At 43.2% G+C, this 23,890-nt stretch overlaps 1 long non-coding RNA gene across 10 annotated transcripts in view; it reads right to left on the bottom strand.

The window, feature by feature from the left end:
• LOC115497897 (uncharacterized) overlaps window positions 1–23,890 on the bottom strand; it is a 155,880-nt gene that overhangs the window by 40,551 nt on the left and 91,439 nt on the right. For 6 of the 10 annotated variants that reach the window (XR_012051530.1, XR_012051532.1, XR_012051531.1 and 3 more), the window contains exons 5-6: window positions 18,332–18,491; window positions 3,108–3,214 (exon numbers count right to left, since the gene is read on the bottom strand). This is a non-coding gene — a long non-coding RNA (uncharacterized lncRNA). Of the gene's footprint in view, window positions 1–3,107; window positions 3,215–5,562; window positions 10,587–11,888; window positions 12,013–13,204; window positions 13,546–18,331; window positions 18,492–23,890 lie in introns of those variants that run through there. The other 4 variants (XR_012051529.1, XR_003963466.4, XR_012051534.1 and 1 more) reach the window with 3 other exon arrangements.

Below are 23,890 nucleotides of genomic sequence, written 5' to 3'. Positions count from 1 at the left end.
ATTTCTCCAGTTCAAGATGGAGATTCCAGTGGAAAAAAAAACCAAACAGAAAACACTCCATCAATTTTATCAAAATAGTGAAAATAAAAGCCTCCAAACAGGCTATTTCAGAGTGTAGCAAGTCTTTGTTTTTCACCAGCCCTCTGGCAAAAATATCAGGCCAAGTTTTGACCAGAGTTGCAAAGGTGGATTTTCATTGAAAGCGCACCAACGCCGCCCAAAACCAGTCGTGCCCAAAACATCCAATATGTAAATGAAAATCATTAGGCATGGACTGCAAGCAGGCTGACTCCCACTTCCGTGGGCGCAGTCCAAGGCATGTCCCAAACTGCTGCACAAAGCTGGCAGCAGCACACAGAGCTCCATCCACCCCACTGCCCATCGGCCATCTGTGCCCACAGGTGGGGACGGGAAGAAAGGCAGGCTCCACCCTGTTCCCAAAGGATGGGTTCAACCTTTTCCCCCAAGTGAAAAGAGCTCAGCCAGGCTCACAGTCCTCAATTCATAAGTGTTCATCTATGAAATTGGATTCCCACCCCTCTCCACTAAGAATCTGCTATTTCAACGAAGCACAAGATGTCAGGATTTTTGCCAACATGAGCACAGCTGTCAAAATCTCATCCTTGGAAAGAATCCCAGATAGACACATGTTTTACCCCAGCCAAAATGGTCAAACTTTGCAGAGAAACATTCAGAGAGGAAAAAGGTTCCATATTGTCACTGCGATAGCTCGGGATTGCTCACAGCCAGACAACTGGGATGTGGTGTTTTAATAGTTGAACCATTAAAAGCAACAGGCATCTTGCTATTGACAGCAATAGGAACAGATTCAGTGCCTTTGGCACAAGATTATCAAAAACAGCATTGCAGGAAAGGAAATAAGCTTGTTTGAATTTGGGAGACAACAAATGAAGGGGAAAATATGCTTGCAATTTTCTATTTCTCTAGCATGTTTTCCTAAATAACTTCAGCACTTTTGCCTGGCGTTTCCAAATGGAGTCTGAGGAGTGTTGGGTTTATGTTGTCCTTGGATTCATGTCCTTTCAAGCCCACCTGGAAATCCAAGCCTAAGAGAACACTTTCTGTCCAGCCTGAACAGAGCAAGAGTCCCAGCCCCCTGAGCAGGGGCACATCAACCTATTTCTTCTGCTCTGAGATGTGAGGAGAGAAAATGACTTTGCTCAGGTTACAGGCAGGGGCAGTGGCCAAGGTAGCAGAGGCCCAGCAATGCCCTGATCCTCCCTGCACGTGTTGCCTTTCTTAGCATGGCCCAAGCAGCCCAGAGCCAAGAGGTGAATTCCTACAGCTGAAGGGGTGGGGAGGGGAGGTGGCATCAGGAACAGCAACCATTATCCTCTTTACTGGAAAACGTGTATCTGAATGGCCAAATTTACTAGCTGTTCAAGATCTTTATGAGATTTATGAGGCTCAAGAAAAAAATTTATTAGAAAGACATAAAACTTCAGTGGTTTGAAATGGAAATGTTTGCAAAGGACTTGGGATCAGCTGGTTTCAATTGCAGGCCTGTCTGAAGTAGGGAGGGTTTCACTTCAGGGCTGTGGACCTCAAATCTCTCCTGACCTGACTGTCCCAAGACAGCTAGAGATTAAAGCTGTTATGATGGAGCCAATGCTCCATCATAGGGAGGAGCTGTGGTACCCCAGATAAAGGAAACGCACAGATAATGGAAATGATGAGTAGCACATGGCAGAGACACTCAAATCTTTTTGTGCAAACCAGCCCAGTCCTGCAGGGTCAGTCCTGAGCTCAAGCTAATGGTACCTGGTGAATCTGAACTGCTCCCTGATCCTGCTCCACCTCACCTGGGTGCTCCTCATCCTGCAGGGCTTATTAAATGGCAGGGAAAGCTAAACCTGAGCCATCCTTCTTCATTTACACCCTGCTGGGAGCAGTACAGCCTGACCTCCTGCCATGCAGAGCTGCAGGGAGCACAGCCAGGGACACCTGCATGGCTTGGCCTTTCTCCCCAGTGCTCTCAGCACAGCACTGGTTCTCAGCAAAGGCACAAACCTCTCTGCACCTCTGCTCCCTCCTGGTTCTGACACAGGACACAGCACATTGCCCCAGACAGCCTCTGCTTTCACAGAGGCAATCCCAAATTCTAAACTCCATGAAGAAATCTTATCTCTCCGCTGAATTTGACCCAGCACAAAACAGAAACTGAATTCCCCTCCAAGCATAACAGACAGGACAACAAAACATTTGGAAAATGTTGGTTTTACCATATTAGAAGCCCAAAACCACATTACACACATCTCTTAATGAGGGTAATAAGCTTTAACTTAACAGCCTCTGAATTGAGCTCATCATCCACTTAGAGAACTCCTCCCTCCAGTGCCTTGTAGGGCACGCTGGGATCGGTTGGCCAACATTTCACACCTTTGCATTTGCTAGCATTTGTTTCTGGCTCCTCAACAAACACAAAACACGCTGAAGATTTCCAAAGGGTATCCAGAGGGGGCTGAGACTTGCTGCAGATGCTGCTGACAAGCTTATTGCAGTGCTCACCCTCCTCCTCACCTTACAGGATGCTTAATGACAACGGCTGCTATGGGATTCACACCTAGCAGCTCACAACTGTTCTGCTGAAAGGTGCATGGGGTTCCTTCTGCCTCTCTCGTCCCCCTGAATTACCAGAGAATATTTCCCTTCCTTTTTCCTCTTGCTTTATCTGCTGTCCTGCAGATGAGGTGTGCAGCTGCCTGCCTCCCCTAGCTGGCAGATACTCACTGGAAACAGCCAGGCAGTTCCCAGTTCTTAACCCTGGGACTGCCTTCAATCCTGTCTAATTCAACACACCAAATGCTACCTTCTAATATATAGGCCAGCTCCTGCAAAGCCTGCAGACCACGAGGACAGCAGTGCTGTTGGTAAAGGATTTCCCCAACAGATCAGCTCACCTGCCTGAGCTCCTGCCTCTCAACAGGCTCATGCTCAGCAGTGCCACATCACAAAATGCACTTGTCCATATTCAGTGTTGCTGTCAGAAGAGGCAGAGTTTCATGTAATTCTGCTCACTCATGTATGTCTCAAGAAGGGATTTTTGGCTCACTTTCTCTAGTTTGCAAATTACTTACAGCACTTACTTGTGTACTGGTGTTTAGAAAATCGACTTGATCTGTTTCAGACATCCAACTTCACAGCTTGTCCTGATAGCATCACCCAGGAGGAAAGTCCACAAATTCACCTTGCTCTGTAAAAAGACAAATTTACCTTTTAGAATGAACATCAGCTTTATCTTTGTGTGATCTCTTACCAGACAAGCATGGTTATGAGCCTTTTCTGGCCCTGAAACCAGTTTACTCAGGTAGTTTCACTGAGCAATTAGGTTTTGACACACAGAAACAAACTCCACAGTCTACATATAGCAGTAGTTAGGAGCGTCTCACAGGCTGAGCCAATGCTTTTTTGATTAAGATTTCTACAGAAATGGGCAAACATATCTCATCTCAAACATACTGCTTCAAAATCTGTAAGTTTTGATAGGGAAATGCAGATTTGTAGCATTTCCTAGCTCAGAATACACTGGGTTATGTTTTCTGCCATCAGCAGCATCAATGCAAGCTATTGTCTAGAAGAAAAGACAGCTCTGGCTCTCACCTCCAGCTCAGTGCAGGACACAAAGCATTTGCTGTTCACTCTCCAGAGCGAACATCAGGCTGTACCTGTGGTACTGATGCAGGTTCTCCAAAAAGGTAAATGACTTAGGGGTGCTTGCCAAGGCTTTCTTTCTCCCCAGGACTCCCATTCCCTTCTCCTTGTCTATGATTTCAGAAGGAAAGTTTGCTGTTACTATCACAGTGTTACAATTAGCCGAGTTATCTGTAATGCACTGAACTGTGAACTGCTTCTCATCACACAAATCCTAAAATTAATCAAGGTTCACTCCCCTGTGTCCATAAGTGGCCATCCCATGGTCTGAGAAGGTTATCACCAACTTTTTTTTTCATTTCCTCAGTAATATGGAAACAGGTTTTAATTTCTTCCCCTCCACATTTCACTAGATTCAGATTTCTTAGATAAATTCTTTACAGGAACATATTTCAGCCAGCAGGCTGCTTTCAAACCCTCCACACTGATTATTGACCACAGCGCCAGGCATGATCCGTGACAGGTCCTGCACAACTGCTCACCTGAGACATGCAGGGTTGTTCTGTTCCTGGCTTACAAGAGCTGCAGCTACACTTGGAAGGAGAGCTTCAATAATTCACAGCCAACTCTGACTAGAGCAAATTAATTTATGTTCTTTTCTGTGAATTTCCATAAAAAGAAAACTAATGCAGATAGGAATAAAATGCAAAAGGGATGTTTTTGTCCTTCATCCCATTAATATTTCCCAGTGAAAACATTCACACTATTTTCACTGTAGTACTATCCAGCCTATCGAAAGTGTTCAATGTGAATTTGTTTTTTACTCAGATATGCTTTTATGTTGTTTCAACATTAAAAAATTAGAGTGCATTTTAAAGCACGTGTGTATATTTATGCCTACCTGACAATAAATGATCAATAACTTCTTTATTTTTCAAATACTGCATTCATGAACAGTGATGTATTCAGCTATATGAAAGACATTGCACTTTACATTTTTAGAAAGTTAATGCACTTCTATCATCAAATTTAGCCTTTTTAAACTGTTCTGTACTTACCTGTGTATTTTTCAGACCCTTGACTAAATGCCCATACTTTATCCATGAACCCAAGAAATTATGAACACTGAAATAAGAAATAGATCAACCAACTTCAAGCCCTTTCTTAGCATTTGGTAACACACAGAGTTGTTAACATTATCTCCAGTATGATTCTTTCTCCCTTTATCTCCATCTCAGAAGGATTTGCAGCTCAGGTCACTGTAAAATATTGTACTCTAACACGTTGTGCCTGAAATTTCCAGTAAGGCACACAGCTCTTCTTGGCTTCCTACAGGCATCAACTACTATGTCTTTCAGGCCTGTCTTTAAATCTCAGCCTTTAATACTGCTGGATATCACAGCACAGATTTAGATTTATTGCTATAGGTCTCTTTAACCAACTGAAAATAAAGCATGACAATATGGCATTGCCACTTTGGGGGATAGACTGCTACAAAGGAGATGTATGAGGCCTTGAAATTGATTGTTTGAAGAACACCAGGACATAGAAGAAGAAAAAATAAGGGGGAAAGAGGGGCTGATTTGTAAATGTAGGCATATCCTTCTTCAGATATCAGTCAGGGGACATCTGGTTTTACTGGTCAGATATAGTTTGTCTAATGTGACTTCAAAATCATTGTTCACCCCTTAAAATACCATGGTTGTATGAGACAAGATATGAGTCTCTAAGAGGCTGGCAGGGTGAAGAGAGGTTGAGAAGGAGGGAGACAGAAAGTCAACAGATCAATAAAAGCACTTTAGGATAATGGTTCTACCTTGAGCACACCAGGTCTGGATTCCAGGCCAGCCCCAGCACTGCCAGGAAATGTGGGTTTGCTCGAGTGAAATGTTGAATTCACAGCGTTATGGCAGAAGGTGAGGTTCTGGCTCTGCCCCATTCCTGTTCCTGCTCATCCTGGAGCTCTGGCAGTGTCCTGAGTGTGGTCAGCAGGGACAGAATCAGGGAGCCCGTGGGTTTGCAGATTTTTGGAAAGAAAGACAGTAAAAGAAAGAACTAGGACAGAAGGCAGTGAAAGGTTGGGGTGCAGAGGTATAAGAACATTGTATAAGAACCCTTTCCCAGATTTTTGGCTTTTTCTCATGAGAATTTTCATGGAGACAACAAAGAGCCTGAGTTAGGTCAGGGATGATGTTCCAGAAGTCAGCTCCAACATACTGCACCACCTCCAAGAGACTTCCCAATTTGATGGAATTTTATTACAGTAAGGGCCCCATCTACTGCCAAAAATTTGCAGTGAATCAAACTGCATATTAAAATATCTTTTCTTTCATTGAAAGACTTTGATTAAATAACTCCCAACCATTCCACTGCACTTTTCATCTTTCATTCTCATCCCCACAAATGAAAGAACATCCATGAGCAGCAGCCAGCTTCACTATATTACAACTGAGCACACTCATGATGCACAAGTCAGAAAAGTCTGCCCATGGGCTAGGAGAAACAAAAAGTCATGCAAAGTTTACCTTCTTACTGTACCACCTGAACTTAAATACCTTCCATACAGCACAAAAATTTGTGTTGCTCAGGAGTTTGTAACAGCGTATGTGAAACCTGCAATCTTATGAGTGTGGCACAAAATAAAGTGCTGGAAGCAGAAGAACTGAAACCTGAGTAGAAGAAAAAAATACTTGTTTCAAATGGAACAGAATATTTATGCTAACAGAGGTGGTGAACTATGTGGGCAGGTCATGCTCAAGGTTTAATTTACACAGTTTAAACTACTCTTGTCCTGGTGGAGTATTTTAGAAGCTGTCAATATTTTGCAGGGGAACTTCTTCCCCCATTAGCTCAATAAAAATAGTCACACAAGTGGATGGCCCTGTAGGCTGATACCTAGAATTTCTGCTAAGTGCCAGCACTTCTGCAGGAAGTACCTGAATTCACTGCAAGGTGCAAGAGCTTGGCAGGAAGCAGAGTGAATTCTTGCTGCAGAACTGCCTGTGCACCCACACCCACACTGCCCTCCCCAGAAGAAATCAGCAGCTCTGTTTCTCACGACCAGGTAAGGAAAGCACAACAAAATTAGGAGAAACTGTAATAAGAGGAACATCAAAGATTGTTTCTTTTTAATTACCCTTTCTCAGTATCTTTGCTCATCAGCTGGAACTCCCTATTGCTTTTTTAAAGAAAACAGCACAGTGAAGGTTTACATACTGACCCACCTCACTCCTTTGGTCTGACTAATTGCTGAAACTGGCCATAAATTGTCCATTTTGTGGCACTTTGAATAGCCTCATTTATTCTGGACGGCACACATCTGTTTTTGTGTGCACACAACACACGTGCACACTTACACAAACACACCCCTCTGTCCCACGGCAGGGCTGCCCGGGGCCAGTGTACAATTTCAGCCCCATATTGAGATTTGGCTGGTGGTGAGGTCCCTGAGGCTGAAGAGAAATAAAGCTCTCAGAAGGGAAATGGCATGTAAACACAGCTCTAACATTCCTCTGCATGGAAAATGTTCCCTTCAGACAAGGCTGGTGAAGGAATAACGTGAGGAAGGTTGGGAGCAAGAAGCTGCTTGCAGCAAGGTGGAGGGAAATACTGCAAATGCATCTCTGCTTTCTCCTCGTGGAGGAAGCAGAGATAGATTCCCACTAGCCTGGATAGGCAGCAAGAGGAGAGCACAGCCAGCCAGGGAAGGCATGGTCTGAGCCAGGCAATGGCTGTTCAGACCCTTGGCTCATGTTTCTGACATGAAAAAATTGCACTTTGTACACATATCAACATACCGTAAGCTTTAATGAAGAAAAGTTCTAACCAGCCAGTCTAGCTTCTTTTTTCCCCTCTCATAAAGCTGAGCAACATGTAAGTAATACTTTCATCATGGTTGCTCCAACTGCTTCAGATGTAACAGTCAATAAATAGGCTATTTCATTTTAATCAGCACTCTCTCTCATATGCACAGGTCTCAACTTGTTGCTCACTTAACACCTAACCTGTTTTTTTTAAATCAAACTCCACTATTTTTCATCAACACATTAATGACAGACATGGAGGAGGGGGAGGAATTCCTCTCTGTGTGTAATACACATTTCTGATGAACAGCAAGGCAATGGTCTTGGCTCTTGGGCTCAGTGGGGGCAGGAGCAACCTAAACCTTCTCCCAGGGCAATTTGGAGCCTTTTCCCCACCTCCACCTTCTCCTCTTCTTCCCTGCTCCTGCAGGAGGCAGAGCAAATGGCTCGGAAAACAAGAAGGGATCTACATGTAAGTGCAAAAATTAATTGGGAAGATGTTCAGACATCTTCACTCAATCCACACAACCCTCCATTAACACAGAAAGGGGAATTTCTCAAGAACTCTGACAGCACAAAACATTCAAGGGGTTTTATGAGGTTTTGTCTTTAGTTTTCGAGAGGATTTGTTTTTTTCTTTATTCCTGGTGGGAAAGCTTGCGCCTTTAATTCTATAACTAGAAACTAAATAATATATCAGGGAGGTTTTTTTTTTCTGTCAGGCATAGCAATGGTACTGAACGTATGCAAAGTTTCCACTAAAGGTTTTTGTAACTTAATTTTCCTCCAGAGATTAGAGGAAGCCAGATATTCTGTTTCTTGCTGGAACTTGGCTGGTAGCCACACTGTGCTCCCTCTCCTTGTCATCCATCCCCAGCCCCCGGCACTGTTAATCAGATGGCTGTATCTTCCCTATATTTCTCCTGTCAAGCTATTAAGGGGATATGGAAGAGAGAAAGAGGAGAATCAGCTGAGATATAAACCAGCCTGGGTCCCAGAGTGCCTCTCCCCCTTCTCAAGGTTGAGCTTGCTGTGTTACTGCACAGCCTCCAGTCAGAGCGGAGGAGCAGCGTGCCTTCCTGCCCCCGGAGTGCACGGCTGAAGTTTGCTTCCCAAACGAAGAGGGAATGCAGAAATTCTCCTGCATAGAGCCATCACAGCCCTGTAAAAACACAAAGCTGCAGCACAGAGAGGGAATAAAATAACAGAGCTGTAGGCTGAAGATGTTCCTTCTTGGCCACGCCATGCCCCTGCTCGCTTGGGGGAAGAGCAGCCTCGGCTGAGGCTTTATGGATGTGATAGCAGAGAATTATCACAACTCCCTGGGTTTGGCAGCTTCCTTTGCTAGGGAATTCCTGGCACGTGCTCAGGGGCGAGTGAAGGTGGCTGGCTGGAGAAAAAGCTTTGTAAGGTTCACAAAGAACCCCCAGATCCAAGTCAGCTTTAGGGCTGGAAACACTGATTTTATCGCATCGCTCCCTCCTCCTCTGTCTTTGAAGCAGAACAGAAATGCTCGTCCAGCACACCCCAGGTCTGTGGAGAGCTTTGCCTCCCATTGAAATGTTCCATGGGGACCCCCTATCTTCACTAGGAGAAAAAATTAACTCCCCATTCTGGATATCTTAGACCTTGGAAAATATTTGGATCCCAGCATTTTTGGCTGTGTCTATCTCCCATCCTTGTACATATGAATAAATGAGAAAAAAAAACCTGGCTGACATGGCTCCCACACATCAGAAACAACAACTGTTGCATGATTTTGGCCTAGGCTCTCTCTTTGTAACTAACCAGGTAGCAAATAATCAGGAATACCATGAAAATACTTTGTTTTTCTAGTAATTTGAGATGCTATGGCCCTGAGACTAGGCCCTGAACTCCAGCAATCAGCTGCACAGAAACTGATTTTATTTCAGGCAAGTCCACTCTGCTGACCAATTTGGTGATTTTAAAAAGCACTTAGGTCTTCAAGAGACACTCAGTGAGGTAGGAGCTCACCTGAGATGTTTTGGAAAATGCAATTTAGATATAGAATAAGATTTACTTAGGTAATCCCCAAGTTCCTTTGAAAACAGAATGTTTGTGTCTAGATAAACATCTCTGGATAAGCATGATGGCTCAATGGGTCACTGGACAGATTGTTTTTCTAAATCTATGTTTAACAAAAAGGAAGATCACATTGACTTACCAATAGCCAAGTTTCTTATTCAGGCAAAACATTTACTCCTTTCACAAAGACTCTCAGATTAAGAAATGAGATGACAACTTCTGAGTGCACCTTATTGATTTGTTTACTCTAGCCATCCTCTGGCTGTGTTTGAGTTCATTTCTTGGTTTTGGACATGCTAATAAAATCACTCCCTTCTCTTTGGATTTTTTTTTTTTTTAATCTAAAAAGGGAAAACAAAGGCATTTCTATAAGCAACACAGCTAGAGAATATTTAGCAGATATGCAGCTTATGTTTCTAGATAAATTTTTGCAAAAAGTCCACATAAGAGGAGTGAGAAGGAACACAAGAATGTGTGTGTGTGTGCCTGAAGCAGCAGCACACCTCCACATCAGACATGTGAGGAGGAAAGGTGCCACTGAGCTCTTCTCACATCCTTCTACATTCCAGAGCAGCTCAGCTTTCCTGTTCAAACTCACCTGCTTGAGCCTCCTCCCCAGCCAGGCTGCCCTTGCTGCAACCTCTTGTCTTTCACTTGCCTTTCCTCCCTTTATCTCTGTTCTATAACCATTATCTCCATCAGCATAACTCCTTAAGATACACCTAGACATCATTTGGCCAATGAATGCATTTCACACAACATTAGTCATATTGTACTGTGGATAATTTTTATGATATTGCTGTGCCTCTCCTTGGTGCATTGTTACAGTTTAATTTGTACATATTCTGCTGCTGATGTAGTGTCACTCAGCTGTAACCAGAGAGAGCATGATGGGTTTGTATTATTGCAACAAATTTTCCCTTTAAAAAAAAAAAAAATCAAGAAAAGAAGAGAAAGAGGGAGAGAGAAAAAGAGACAGAGAAAAAAAAGAAAAAAAAGCAAGGGAAAGGGGAAGGAAAAAATGAAGACTTTTTCTTCAGAGCATATCTGTCTGCTTTCTAGGATTAGTGAACTGCAGACAGGCTGTCCTGCAGGGTCAGTGGAGAGCCAGATCTCAACTCTGCCCTGCAAAAAAGGATTTAGATTCAGGGTTACATCTCAGGCACATTACATAAATAAGTATCTGCTGCAAATTTGTGTTTTGAACCAATTTTCCACAAAGTTCAGGGTAAGGGTTTCAAATCTGCAAGAATTCGACAGACTCTGTCCAGCTACTCATCTTTACCAGATGAGCTAATACCAGTTATCTTGCTTCCCTTCCAAATGGTGATGCCCATTCTGTGGTTGGAGTTTAATGTTACAGATCAATTTTCAGCCCCAGGCATCAGTTTTACATTTAGATGTGCAGGGCAGCTCTGCTGAAGCCTCTCAACTGTTCTGGGTATTCAGCAGCCCATATCAGCATCTACACAAAGCACTGACCACACTGTTTTCAGTGCATCTGCTCAGTGATAGAGTTTCCCATATGGAAATGTTTTGTAAAAATAAAGGATTACTTGGAAAGACACTGGGCTAACCCTGCTGAGTATCTGCTTTTCTTCTTTTTAGTTCTCCAGTGTGGAACGTCACTGCTGGTATTTTGGACAGTGACCATAAGGTCATAAGACTGAGAGACTGAGACTCCCCCAGCTCTTTGTTTACCTCTGAAAGACAAAACAACGGATAATTTCACCTAATAAGCAAGAGTTGCGTTTAATTCCTTAAAAACGCTAATTTATTTTGAAGCAGCTGAGCATGTCCCACATGTTTGAGCCCAGCCTGACAGAATATCTTCCCTTGAGCAATAACATCTCATTCTTGTCACAGCCAGCCACAGTGCAAACCTTTTTTCACACAACTAGAACACATACCAGGGACACCTGCATGTACAGGTGACTTCTCCAGGTAACTCTGACATCTGGGAGCCCAAGCCAGGGACCCTCCTGCTGCCCACAGAGTCCTGTGCAGGTGCCCTGCTTTATTTCAAGTGGAGAAATGAGCTCAGACAGTGGAAGAGTGAAGGTTTCCCCCCAATGTCTGTGACATTCTTCCACACAAGAACAAACCCAGGCCATGCCAAGATGAGGGTGTTAAAATGGCCATAAGCACTTGGGCCATATAGAAGTTCTTATCGTGAATTGCCCCTGTGAATCAATCCTTTTAATTAAAGTAGATGGGGGATATAATGATGTTTTTATTTGCAATTACAGCTTTAAATTAGGATCAATAGAAGCAGCTACAGCCCTACCATGCCAACAGTCCTGAGTGGTTCATAAGTTTTCAGAGAACACATTTCTAAAATAAACTCATCCATTTTCTCTTAAAAATAAAATATCATAGGAAAAAGACTTAGACCTTAGTGCAAGAGAAAAACTCGAGGAATCTTACTTGATTTTTGTTTTTAGGCATCAAGCCAGCAAGGCCTTCTTCCCTAGGGTAACTTTGCCTGTGGACTTTCTATGGTCACATCTGGAATAATGCAGGTGGGCACCCAGCCAGGTCAAAGCTGACTCTGTCAGAAGAGAAGAGGAAAATACACATCTATTAGCTATCAAGCTCAATTTCTGACTTCTTCAGTGTCAAATTCTGTTTAATAAGAAGCTTCTGCTATAGAAAACTTTTACTTGAGTTTTTTGATAGACTCTTCCAAGTAAGGACTCTGTGTAGTGAAGCATTCAATGCTTTCATCCTGCACAAATTGTGATTATAAGAAAAAAAATACTTTACTAAATTTAAATTTTAACAGTTTTCTAGGGAATTGAGGCTGGTTACCTCAGTTTTAAGAGACCAGTCAGAAAGAGGCATAAGCTTGTATCAAATCAGAGCTCTTCTGAGAATGAAATTGCAACAAAAGAACCTATTTTTCATGAGTTTCAAATTTCACAGCATATTTCATAGTTGTTGTACTAGTTGGGGTAATATCTGCTGTGATTTATAGAGGAGTGGCGCTGTAAGAAGCCTCCCTTCTAATTATAACTGGTTATGAGGTACATCACTCATATCAGCCTGAAATTTACTTCCATCTCAAACATGAGCTTTTTTCCCCCTGTTTATTGCTACAAACTGGCCACAGAAATGCTGATAAAGACATTACAGAAAATGTTATTAACTTAATCCCTTCCCAGCTGAGGTTCCTTCTTTTAACACAAACTTATTTTGAGTCTTTGTTTAGGCGTTGCAATGTGCCAGGCAGCAAACATTATCTCTCTCATGGAAAGTTGTGCAATGAAAGCCTTTTCTGCTCCATGGGCTCCATTAGGCAGAACTGACTTTGACAGAATGTGCAAAAAGAACCTATAAATCCAACGATTCCCTCCACTTTTACAGGCAGTGTGTGCAAAGGCTTCACACGTAGAGTAGATGTTTCATTTGAATGCAAAACATGCTAAAATTTGTACTGAAAAGCACTTAGGCTTTAAAAACATGCCATAATTCTAAGAAGAAAAATGCCTGACATATCTTTTGGCTGATTTCAAATTCATATATATTTTAAATGATCTATAGAGCCTAAGCTGTGCATTTTATACAACAGAATGATAACCATTCCCATTCCCCTCCATCTAATCCACGGATGGTCTTGATTTATTAGCCAGTCATGCATAGTGCACTGCCCCTCCCGAAATTCATGCTGTAATTTTAATTTTTGTTGTTGCTGCTGCTGCTATCTGGATGCAGGGCTTGCCATGAAGATAGCATGGGCTTACCCTGTAAACATAATTGATGCTATTGAAGATAATGATTTAGGATATCATCCATCTCCAGTACAGCTTGCCATTACGTGACTTGTTCTTGCAGGTATCTGATTTGTATCATAGAGGAGCTGGCTTGATTGCTGTTTTGCCATGGAGTAATAGTTCCCTGGTTTCCACTGACATGCTAAGTCTCCCTTGATCACTCAGGTGATCAGTCAACACACGAGTTAATTATGGGTGAAGGGGTGTCTGAAGCCCAAAGATCAAAAGATACGCACAAGGTCTTCTCCAAGTCATTATTCTCCTTCTTAAGCATCAGGCAGCCACTTCAGATTCCTGCCTCCTGCACTGTCCTTAAATAAAGTGATATAACAGTGAGAAACCTGAATTAGTACCTCTATCCGACACAGAATGAAACATTCAATTTCTCCACAAGAGGAGAGAAAAAAGTCCACACTGGCAAGACTGCCTACATCAGGGAAGTCAGGGGTACTCCCATTTAGTTATCATTAAAAAGAAAGAAAAAAAAAATCATTTAAGTAATCAGTAGTAGGTGCTTAGAGGTAGAAAACTCAACAGTTTGCCAAAATGTTCTCATCAGTTTCCGTGGTAAAAATTCTCAGGTTTTAACTGGCATTTCAAGGAGATATTGTCTCAGATACTGTCATCATCTTTACATCCATGCACAAAGAACAGAATTATTGGCAGAAGTTAGGAGCTACTGGACAAAATCATTACTTCTAAAAAGTAAAGGAAAAGCAGTTCTCAAAACCTTTTTTTCTCTGTTTCAACTGCCCTCAAAACTCAAATGGATGCATTAATATTTCCAGAAGCTAATTATAATTATTGTTCTGGATGATCTCTGTGAGATTCACCCCGCTGGGCCATGTCCTGCATTACTGTGGGGAATGGGCACCACAGCTCCACAGTCTCCCTCCTGTTTTAAGACCCTGAGAGCCAAATCAACTTGTTGGACAAGTCTTTTGAGCAGATGAGACCTACAGCAGCAAAGAGCCTGTGGTGTCATGCTGCAGCCACAGGATTGTGTGGGTAGAAAGAACAATCTCCCCTGCATTAATTACCTGAACTCACATGGATACCAGCTCAGCACCTGCCCCACTGAGCTACACCTGTATTTGTCCACCAAGACTGGTTTCCCCACCTCTGTGGTTTTCATGTTACTCTATTAAAGGGAAGGTAACTGAGAAATACACCTCAAAAGTTTTATTTCCTAAAATAATATAGTGACTCCTCCACATAGTCACCCTGCCTTTATTTTCAAAAGGAGCCAAAATGAAAAGGAGGCAAAAGGAACCAAATCTCGCTGAGTTGCAGGTTTGAAGAGCTACTTTGTAAGGTCAAACCCTGAAAGGGCTGCAGTGCAAGTGTAACTCAGTGCACACCATTCCACATATGCTTTCTTCCATATGCAAATAAATGCTATGGATGCACAGCCCACTTGCACGTATCTGCACATGCCAAAGGGATTTACACATGTTAATACTTGGAAAGCAAAGTGAGAATGTATATAAAATGGCATGCACAAAGTGCATTCATCCATGTGCATATCCCTCTGGAGGCAGCACTACTTGGATGTGTTTCTAAGTGGAAAAACAGTTCAAAATTGATATGTCACCCTCTCTCCAAAACCTAATGATTACAGTCTGTTAATTGCACCGCATCTGCTGGAACTTTCAGCAAATAAATTGTGGACCTGATCTATTATTTACAATACCAACAGAAACTGCAAATAATGTTTTCAAGTCTCACATATGCAGAGTGGTTGCAGAAGCAAACTATGCCAGGTTATCCCTATCCTGTCACTTCCCCAAGCAGGTACCATATATTGTGATAAAGCTGCTATAATAAACTTTTCTAAATTTTACTTTCTGCAGATGGAGAGAAAGCAGTGAGAGAACATAAAGACTCATATAAAGGAAAAGAACACTTACAAAATGTTCAAAATATCATGTACAATTAGTCTTAGCTCTGCAATACTCTAGGCCACATCTTGCCATTACTTTGAGCCAAGATTCCCACAGCCTGGGATTCACTCATTGCTTTTGAATCCCCAACAAATAGGTATATACAAACAGGTATATGGCAGGGGCTGCTGTGGAGAGAGTCATCTTAGCACAGCTATGCCTTGAATTTAGGCTTTAATTGTGGCATCTCTTCTCCTGGTGTGAAATCCATATGGATTTGCTGAATTCCCATGATTTTTAAGGCATTTGAACACTGGTACAAATAGAGTGGCTGATGTGCTCTGCCTTGCACAGAGCCCCAAACCACAGCCCCATTTCCCACCTCCTCCTGTTCTCTACAAGCATTACCTGGCATTACAACTGCTGTGGTTTCTCCAATAGAACAATTCAGCCTTGAAGCAAATAACTGGGTTTTTTTTTCCCCCAAGAGCTGCCCTAGCAAACAATGTAAGGTTTGAAAGTCAGGTTGCATCCCCTCTTTCTTGGCTTCCTCAAACCAGTAACAACATCTCCCCAGAGCAAATGGCAATTCTCTGGTGTAAACTGGAGCAGAATTGCCACCTTCTGCTGTGCAACAGGAACAAGAGCTTTGCATTCATTATTATTGCTATGAGACCTGAGCATTAGTTAGCTGGCCTCGTTACACAACTCTAGGCAAACCACTTATCCACCAGAAAGCAAATAACCACTCAGGCTGAAGTTTATGAAACTTCTGGGATTCACAAATGTGTTTCGTGGATTTCTGGCAGTTGTCTGAATGTTCACAAATAATGTGATGCCAGTAATCACAGCAAGTCAAAGCTTGACACTTCTATTCATAAATCAGGAGATGTTTTATTTTTACTGCTTGAACATTTCTGTTCCCAAGCACGATTGGATTTGAACCATCAAGCTGAAGGTGAAAGGACCTTTATTTAATGTATTTGTTTGGGTTTATATGAAATATAAAAAAGTGTCTATGCAGGACTCTAGCCACCTTTACCATATATTAAAAAAAACAGGCCAACTCACACAGACAAAAATAAACTTAGTAACTTTCAAAAGGGGAAAAAAGGCACAAAAAAAGCCTCTTGGGCAGAGACCTCAAATCTTTCTATATAAACCAAAAACTTCTGCTGACACTGTTTCTCTCGTCTCCAGAGCCTGGGACATGAAGGGATGTGTCCCTCAGGTTAGCAGAACTGGGACTCTCCCAGGCCAGGGTGGAAAGAGAGCACTCAGTCATGCTGCTGCTGAGCAGATCTAGCCAGGATTCTCTCCTTTAAACCAAGAGGACTTCAGCCAAAATGCCTCTGTGGCTTGCAGCTGCAGCACTATCACTAGGGAGACAGAGCAATCTATTAAGCAAAGAGGTTCCAAGATCCAAGACTTGATGCCAAGAACTATTTTAGCCTCCCCCACAAGCCTGCAGACAAAGGGCAGGTCCTGCAGCACCAGTGGTGAGTGCTGGGTGTGGGAACTCCCCCTCAGCACCCCATGGGCACAGAGAGCATCTCCCCTGCCCAGTGCTCCCCTCCTCACACTGCCCCTGCCCCAGCACCCCTGCCACAGGGAGTTCTCCCACTCATACATTGTCAGTAGTTTCATTCAACCAACTCCTCCTTCCACAGTCAGAAAATAGTGAAGTTATCACTCAAAGAGTAGAACGTGGAAGAGAAAACCAACTATTGACTTTGAAGCCTAAATTAAATGAATCCATTAGGATTTCTACCACAAGGCAGGTGGTCCCTGCTGCTGGTATCAGCCAAGAGCACCATCCACTGTCCCACCTAGCATCCTCTTTCCTTTCAGTCTCCTTTTGGATTGTGGTGGAAAGGCAGGGGACAGAGGAGTGAGACATTATCTTTATAAAATTGGCTTTTCTCCTCTTGTAGTCAGAATGCACAAATCTTTTAGTGGCAGCTTGGTCTCTTTAGAGACAGTCCCAATTCTCCTAGAGAAACATCCTTCCCAAAGTAAACACAGAAGTGACAGAGGGTGAGCTCTTTACTCTTTTGAATGCTGCAGAAAGGAAGTGCCCAAAAGGTTGCAAATAGTTGTCACTCTGACATGCTGTAGGTGATATTTTTCAAACCAAAACACCACGTCTATGTTTTTTTCACTCAAAGCTGGAAACTTTTGGAAAAGTTTCTGTTTGATACATTGAGCAGAGGTTTCTCTTGGACAAGAATTGCCAGTAGGAGACAGGATCAAGGAAGACCAACGAGTCTGTCCCTTCCATCCATCCTGCATCCCATCAGCAGCTGCCAGGAGGGAGGGGAGGCTGCATGCAGAAGAAGAACCCTGTTCCTGAAGCTCTGCTCTGGCCAGAGTAGATTTGGATAAGGATCAGGATCCAGTGCAACAAGGCATGTAGAGCACAGTCAAACTTCCTCCCCTCCAAGCATCAGAAAAGGAACCTGACTGGATTTTCTCCTGGACAGCTCAGCATTTGAACAGGCCAGTTAATCAAAAGCACCTCCCAACTGCAATGACATCCTGCTGCCTTCTGACACTTGCCACTTCCATAACAGCATTTACAGCTCCATTGTTGTAACAGGAAGCCCTGAGGAGGAACTGGCTCCTACAACATGTCACCATCACATTTTAGCCAAGGTTGAATGTAGCTGCAAATCTCTCTACAAAATACAGCGGAGATCTATTAAATGCATAATTTCCCTGGCACAAAAATGTTATTCTTTTAGCAGGTCTGCTTCTTCCCTCAGTTTCTGATGAAGCGTGCTCTGCTATATTATGAAATACACCATGTCTGGGTGTGATACATAGAAAACATCTTGTTTAACACAGCTTATCTTTTATCATGTCACTTTTCTATCGGATTTCTTTTCTGTGCACTGAAAACACATTCTTGGGACAGTTATACTCCTTTACTGGAAGGCTTTGCTATGTGACCTATAGTGTCACGGGCAGGACCAGATCCTGCCCAAAAGCACAGGCTGGGCAGCTGGATACAACAGAAAGGAATATGGAACAAATAAAGAACCAAGAAAAGCAACACAACACTCCTATCCAAGTGGGCTACAGAGGCATTTTCTAGTCTGAAACACAGATTTGCAATAACCAAAAAAACAAAACAAACGAAAAAAAAAAAAACAAACAAACCTGAACTGCTATTTCCTGTATGATGCTCATTATTACCTTTCTACACACTTACCAGAGTTAGCATGAGAGCTCAAGAGATCCGGGAATACCACCAGCACATCCATTTCACTAGGAAGAGGCAATGTGGTAACAAAGCACAAACCAACCCTGCCAATCTGGAGTACGTCCCTCTCACAACTGTCACTCGTAATTTCTTCCAGATCCTTCAGAAACTGCAAAGAGGAACACATGGTAAATAAAACTGCTTGGCAGAGAAGGATTCATTTTTCTGCTTCATTGTGGCCTTCTGCAAACACCTGGCATGATGAAGTCCCACGAGATACTTGCTCTGATACTAGCTCCCCACTGCTGCAGTCAGTGTGGTGAACTGGTCCAGCAGAGCTCTTCCAAGTGCTGGGTGGTACAGAGAGACTTCTCTCTTTTGGCAGGGGTGAACTGTCAGAGCAACCCAGCCACTTTGCACAACCTGCCCTGTGGCTGCCTTCATTGGAACAGGCAATGTTCCCAATCTCCAGCCCTTTATGCATCCTTGTTTCCATCTGCAGTGCTCCCTGAGCAGCTCAGCATCTGGGCATGTCCCCACTTGAGCTGGGCTGCACACCAAGCTCAGCCCAGCTCTGCTTGGACTCCACAAACAGGTGTTCATCTCCCTCAGTGCCTTGCAGGAGCTGCAGGTGAGTACCAAGTGCTCCCAGGTGGGTGTGCTCCTCCCAGAGCCATCTGCTGGGGCCTCCTCTGAGGCCAAACCACACCACAGAGATGCCTCTGCTGCTTCACTGAGTTACTCAGCAGATCCTGAAGTCCTGCAGAAATTCCACTTCTCAACCAGAGGGCTTCAAATTAACACTTCCCATACACCAGAAAGATCCTGCTCTTCACCTCTCTTCCTGTCAAAGCCTTGCTGCTTTCACAGGAAGGGTTCAAGTTTCATTGAGTGAATGGGCAGAGGAAACGCCATGAATTTCTTTCATCTCATGATGATGATGCTCACTCAGGGATTCCTGCTGTTGACCTATTTTCTATAAATAATATAATGTGATAGATGGGAGACATTCTTAAGAATGATGTCACATCTTATGTATCTTTCTGCTTTGAGCAAAGACAGGTTACCCTGAACTTCTTTGGCAACATCACAAACCTCCAAAAGGATGGATGGACTAAAGCTCCTTTTACAACAGCCTAGAAAAGTCAGAATATTTTTTCCCCTGGATTTTACCTCAAAATTCCTTGTACAGTTGAGCAACCTGAGGTCCCAAACCCTGGATGAAGCTAGGGGTTGTAGTGATATCACAGTTCCCCCTTGACACTTCTGGTATCTGCCTGTGTTTTCTGAGCCTAGTAGCTTAAACCAGTCATGTTCTCCCCATGGGGATATTCAGGAGGGAACTAGCATCTGAAAAGCATATTCTCCCAGTCCAGAGGCCAAACCAACACTTTGACAGTACAAAGATTGGGTTCACACCCAAAGTCAGGACCCAAATTCATTCAATAGTGGGTGAATTTTTACTTCCCCCTGCACCTCACTCACTCCTAAGCAAAATACACAGTAGATCACACTTCAAGGATTGCTTTATGGAGAAGTTTCATTAAAGGTAGTTCAGGTGCTTCTGGTAAAGACCAGGCAAGGAGCTGAGGCAGGAGGAAAGTGTGTTACAAGCTTCCTTCCCACACCCCTCAGCACAAGGGACTTTCCAAGTCCGATGTTGGATTTCAGATTCATTAAAGCCAGGCAGGAAGAGACGGCTCATATGCACACAGTGCTTTTCCTGCTGATCAATAAGCTTCCTTCCTGCCTGATATCTAAACCACTCATAATATTAACAATGTTATTTAAGACCTGTAGAAACTCTGATTCAAACAAACCAGAAATATCTTGACCTAGATACTGGGAACAAAACAATATTGAGTAAACTTTAGGATTGCCCGTTCATCTATCATTGCACTTGACATTTTATTGAGGAGTGGGAGCAAAGTTATTTTACCCCAAATGTTCTTACACCAGTGTACTTATTCAGAGAGAAAAATCTTTTGGACACATTCCCCCTCTCAATTTAGATTAAAAGGGGTGCATTTTAGAGTCCATTAATAAGGGATATGAATTGCCCTTTCAACAACTGCAAAGAGCAAACACTATTATATCAGAAAACATAAATGAGCCGCAGCTCCATGTCCTTCTGAGAATAAAAGGAGCACGAGAAAAGAAAGACCACAGAGAGTATTTCCACCAGGTTACAAATTCACAGTCTCAAGAAAGTGACCTGCACTGCAAGAGATGGACTCTGATGCAGAATGGATCAATAAATGTTTTCACCATCAGGCTGTTGCATCTTTGGGCTTTAAATAATGCTGGGCACATTTTGCAGCACCTTTGCAAAACAAGGCCTTGCTTGTTTTGGTACTGAGGAATCAGGGTCTGTACCAAAATTCATAGGTTTCCACAAGAAGGCACACCTGCACAGCTTGTCTAACATAACCAACTGCAAAGCTCAGGATGACTTGAGCACCCAACCTTCTGTCCAGAGCTGGAACCTCACTGGACTTCACAGTTTAATCTAGCTTATTTCTGCTTATTCCTCTTCTCTGTGAAAATTTTGGTGCTTAGATGTACGTGTTTCAGTATATGAAGCATTTCAAGTGTTTACCTACCTGGAAGACAGTCTGCTTAAAAGGTAGCAAAGGAAAAGAAGGACTTTCAGAAAAGATCAAATACATCATAAGCTTGGCAGACACTGTAGCCCTGAAACAGCAGTTTGAAACTTGCACCATAACAAATCTTCTCCTATACATTATCTCACAGGAAACAACACATGATAAATTCTTAGCACAATGTGATTCCCCTCCTTCCTCCTCCTCCCCACTTCAGAAAGATTTAACATCTAATTCAGCTTTTGACGAGCTGCTTCATCACTGCGGGAATGCTGTTGATCTCTGTCGGAACCCTGCGGCCTTGGACAGAACAAACTGAAAGGGGAAAAAAAATTTTGGCCGTCTGTAATGATAAATAAATACATTACAGGATACAACTCTGGGGAATGGAGGCTGACACTGACTGAGCACCATGACCTCCACACAACTGCCAAGTCTCCACTGCTTAACAAAAGTCAACTTTTGTTTGCCTTCTCCCCCCTCAATGACAATTTCTTTAAGAGCAAATTCAGGATGGAAAAGGGGAAAAAAATAAAACCAATAAAAGATAGAGAGCTCCCAGCCCTCCTCATCTGCTGCCCAGAGGCACTTTGGTTTTGACAGAACAGTATTTTATTTCTTTGGTCTCCTGGAAATTGGGGGAAACCAGTCCATGCTGCATCAGCAGCAGCGGGACAAGGAAGCTGTGCCACAGGGAATGCTCAAATCCCTTTAAATTTTTTTTTGCATTAGGATGTGCCTGCCTTCAGGCTAGTTCTCGGCTCCAATTTGATTTTCTGTCTACTTAAGTCCCACTCACAAAATCAAATATGTATTTCAGCTGTTGAGTCTTCACATTGATGGCAACAGTAATTAAGTAGAGAGGAAGCAATTGGTTAGCCCATCAGACAAGCCACCTCCTCATCCCTGGAAGCCTCACCCACTTGTGTCAACCTGTTTCTTAGACTCTCCTTTTCCATATCTCTCCAATCTCTTTCCCGTTTCTGTCCAATCATGCAGAAAGGTGATACCTGCTGCCACTGCTCCTCATTTTGCAGATGCACAAAGTGATAAATAAAGTGTCATGACAAAGTCAAATCAAAAGCCAGGTATGGACTGCAAGCATTAACTCTTGTGTCTGCGTTGTGCTTTCCATAAGGTATTCCATTAACTCCATGCACTTCATGGGAACCACAGAGGACTCAGCCTGATCACAAGTTCATGGTCAAGCCCTGAAGACCCATCAACACCCTACAGCAAGGACAGCACAAAAAACCCCTCACTAACTCTGACAAACCTCACTCCAGCCCAGGAAGAGAAGCCAATCAGCCCCACTGGCTCACTGAGCGATCCATGCCCGGCACAAAGCCTGTGTATCCACACCACTCCTGCAGCCCACACCAGCATCGCTTCACAGCTTCACTGCCCTCTGCAGAGGCTCCAGCTCACCCCGAGCGTCTCAGGGACACAAGGCACAGCTTGTTCCAAGAGTTTCTTCTGCTCCCCTCCCTCCCCTAAGAGATGTCTCCTGCCAGCTCACCCCGTCTCACTGCCGCCGACACCAGGCTCTATCTTCACAGCTCTGGGCTTGCAGATCATTTAACTCAGCTATTCACCAAAGCACCTCTTTAATCCACTCTGCTCACAGTTCCTACTCTTAAAATACTTCGTATTTGCAAATGTCCTGTGACTACTTATTCTTCATAATGTCCTTCTTATTTCCCCTGTCGCCTGTCCTTTGTATACACAGCAAAGTGGATAAGGGAGAGATGATTACACTCACCCAAACAGTGGAAGACTCATGATTCAATCCCTTTATCTTCTGTCACTGGTTGACATTTTTAATTTCTCAGTCTATCTTGTTTTGTTCTCTTAGGTTTAGAAGATTTGAATGGTTCACTTTCAGTTAAAGGTAGGATCTTTCTAACATGTCTTTTTATATTTGAATATTCTCCTGAATATTTTCCATTGCTTTGAAATTCCCTCTGAGAGTAACTGGAGAAAAGTAGTTTTCTTCAGCTTCATCAGCTCCCTAAGACTGTTCCACTGGGGAATACTTACTTCATATTAATTATATCTTTGGTTGTCCTTGTAGTTGTTTTGTGCCAGTGTAAATCGAGTGCATTACAGTCTCTGTTAGCAAAAGGCTGTTTAAGGCATTGTGGGGGCTGTACTTACAGACAGATCTCCATAAAATCAGGCAGGAGATCTAAGTAGTGCACAAGCGATCCCCAAACCACCACTGAGCTCATGTCTTGACCTGCCCATCAGAACAAGACTGACACTTTCTAGGAGATAGTGGATAAGGAGGAAAAAAAAATCAGAAATAACTATCAAATAAATTTTCAAAGCTATACATCCCAAACCTTTCATTGAGTCAAATACACAAAAAGCCAAAAAGCAGGACAAAACAGAAACAAACCCAAGTGCAGAGAAGCTCTGCCTCTGATGCAGGAATAACAGAAACATGAGCTCCCCTGTCACAGTCAACAGTTTTTAAGGTGGATTCCTCCCTTCAGAAACCAAAGAAGCCTTTGCTGTACTCCACAGCTCATCCCACCGCAGGCAGCAGCAGCAGCAGAGGGGATGTTCTGTGACCTGTGTGTGAAGCTGAGGGGAAATGCAAAGCTTCTGCAGAAGTCAAAGTGGGTGGAAATCAGCTGTGGACATCTGGGTGGACATTATCTGCCAGCACAGTCCTCGCTGCTGGCCTGCTTCTCCCTTGCTGCTGCACATCTCCTACGTGTGCACCTCTGCCTGTGTGTTTAAACAAAAAGGCTGATAAGGAGTACTTGTCTGTCAGCAGTATCTGAAGCCCACGGCTCTTTCAGAGCATTTGGGTTTACTTGGCGGGTCACGCTGACTCCTTGTGAGCCATTTATCATGACAAAAAAAACTCCAGAAATTGGCACTACGCCAATGTCTTCGCTTCTCTTCCCTCCCCTCACCCCTTTCTCCCCTCCTGGGTATTGATGCTACATGAAAA

This window comes from Taeniopygia guttata, chromosome 20, assembly GCF_048771995.1.
Source record: "Taeniopygia guttata chromosome 20, bTaeGut7.mat, whole genome shotgun sequence".
NCBI classification, from domain to species: domain Eukaryota; kingdom Metazoa; phylum Chordata; class Aves; order Passeriformes; family Estrildidae; genus Taeniopygia; species Taeniopygia guttata.
Note: the sequence above shows the minus strand (reverse complement) of the source record. Positions and strands in the feature narration are given on the sequence as shown.